Source organism: Scylla paramamosain, chromosome 1 (genome assembly GCF_035594125.1).
Source record: "Scylla paramamosain isolate STU-SP2022 chromosome 1, ASM3559412v1, whole genome shotgun sequence".
In the NCBI taxonomy this organism is placed as follows: domain Eukaryota; kingdom Metazoa; phylum Arthropoda; class Malacostraca; order Decapoda; family Portunidae; genus Scylla; species Scylla paramamosain.
Window position 1 is genome coordinate 42,067,693 of NC_087151.1, and position 2,500 is coordinate 42,070,192.

General features: G+C 35.8%; 1 protein-coding gene across 1 annotated transcript in view; it reads left to right on the forward strand.

The window, feature by feature from the left end:
• LOC135105864 (serine/threonine-protein kinase NLK-like) overlaps nt 1-2,500 on the forward strand; it is a 54,282-nt gene that overhangs the window by 32,365 nt on the left and 19,417 nt on the right. The window lies entirely within an intron of this gene.

The following is a 2,500-nucleotide window of genomic DNA, read 5'->3' on the forward strand; positions in this document are numbered from 1 at the left end:
CGCCGCGACGAGAGGGAGGAGTTGTAAGGTTTATCGTAATCTCATCAGCCTCTCGTCGTCTGGTCTGAGCGTGGATCACTTAGAGGGCATCGAACACAAGGCCAAAGATCACAGGGAGCTGTAGCGAGTGAGGACCGTGGTGCAGTAGTTATAGGGTCATCCATCTCGGGAACTGAAGACATAAGAACGTGAACTGAGGAGACTGCTAAAGGCCAGCTGACCTATTGTGAAATTAGACACTAAAAAACATTATCTAACACCACAGTTCAACATGGGAAAGTAAGGAGACTGCAGAAAGCCAGTTGACCCACATAAGGCGGCTCCTGAATCCATTATGAAAGTAAACACTATAGACTTTATTTATTTAATATTACAACTTAACATAGGAAAGTAAGGAAGGTCAGGTGACCCACACAAGGCAGCTCCTGAACTGACATCCATTATGAAACTAGATTAACGTGATCTAATACAGTACAACAACTCAATATAAGGAGGTAGAGATCGTTAAAAAGTCAGTCGGCCCACGCAAGGCAACTGATGAACCAACACCTATGAAACTAAGCCGTCAACAACATGATCTAATACTGTAACTCAACATAGACTGAGAAAGAGCAGATGACCCACACAAGAAATCTAATACTACAGTTTAACATATGAAAAGTAAGAATTAACAAAGACAGCTGGCCCACACAAGGCAGCTCCTGGACTAACACTTAATTATGAAACTAAACTCCAACATTCTCCAGCACCACAGCTCATCCATGTACGTGAAGTTAATAAAGGCGACTGTTAACATAGCGCCGTTCTGTGGCTTCCTATGCGAGGGTGGTTAGAGGCATTTTCTGAGGAGTCATCTAGGTGTGAGGTTCTGAACAGTAATCAGGTTGCCGCGTGTGGAGGAAGGAGGAAGTTGTAAAGGTTGTAAGTGTCTCTCTCCTCTGTATCTTTTGGTAACATTCTGAACACGATGAGAAAACATTCGCATAGACACACAAAATAAAGAGATTAGGTGGTTAGCTTTATAGTGTTCTAGGCCACAGAACTACTATTTAGGAGACTGTACTAAAAATTTAAGTGTCTAAAGAGTTGTGGTTGATTAGATTATCAAACAGTGGAAGGATTAAATGCCTGTAAATATATTTTTGTTCCGCAAAATCATCCGGAATCACAGAAATAGCTAAGTGTGGTACTGAAGTAAATTAACAGTGTGGTATTGATGATCGAAGGGTTAACTGAAAGGAACTTCATGTTAGGCGGTAGACGTGAAGAATGTTTTAGGGCGTGTCGAAAAAGTGAGGAAGACGTGACGTGCGGGGAAAAACGTTGAGGTTCATAGGCATCAATTTGGTATTGATCTCGTGACACAGACTTGTTCCCGTGACGCTCTGACACCGTCAGCCCGCCTTGGGAAGTCCTGGCCACGCCTTCTCGTTCTAACCTGTAGTAGTAGTGGTAGTAGTAGTAGTAGTAGTAGTAGTAGTAGTAGTAGTAGCAGTAGTAGTAGTTGTTGTTGTTGTTGTTGTTGTTGTTGTGTTAGTAAGTTTATTGCCATAAGGAATCATACATATGGAATAAAGATCAACACATACAGAAATGGCACTACCTGTCGAGTAGAAACACTGTGCAAGACACTCTTCTTTGACATAATATGGGTTTAACACTGGCAGTAATATTATGTATGTTGAATAAAACAACTTCACGGTGGTGGTGGTAGTAGTAGTAGTAGTAGTAGTAGTAGTAGTAGTAGTAGTAATAGAAGTAGTAACAGCAACAGCAGCTTATCGACCGAAATACAAAACCATAGTGCCAGAATTTCACATGATCAAAAATAACAAAACAAATATTTTTCCCTCCAATAATAAATAAATAAATAAATATACTAAAAATGTACTGGTAAAAGAAAAAAATCGAAAAAAAAAACAAGCACGCTTCGTGGTTTTTGCGACAATCATTTTGCGGTGCGTTTTAAAAGGTCAGTTTGATTAGTATGCCATAAATATTTGCTTTAAAGTTTGATTAAGCTTTGAAACACAATTTATGTAAGATTAATATTGTTATTATTATTATTATTATTATTATTATTATTATTATTATTATTATTATTATTACTAATATTATTATTATTATTATTATTATTATTATTATTATTATTATTATTATTATATGATTATTATTGTTGTTATTGCTGTTCTTGTTGTTCTTATTCTCATTGTTCTCGTTATATTTTTATCGTTATTATATTGATTTGTTCCGTTTGTGCTTGCCTTCTAGTTTTCGTAAAATTTATTTTAAATTCGATTTATGGAAGCTTAAAGTTTTAATTGATAACCTCTTTCATTTTGTATTTCTTTCTTTCTCTTTTTTTTCTATTTTTCTTTCTTTCTTTTCTCCTTCCTTCTTTCTTATTTTTTTTATTATTATTTGCTTTCCCGTTAATTTTTACTTTCTTTTTATCTTATTAGAAAAGTTCACATCAGTCATAAATAATCAACAATATTTG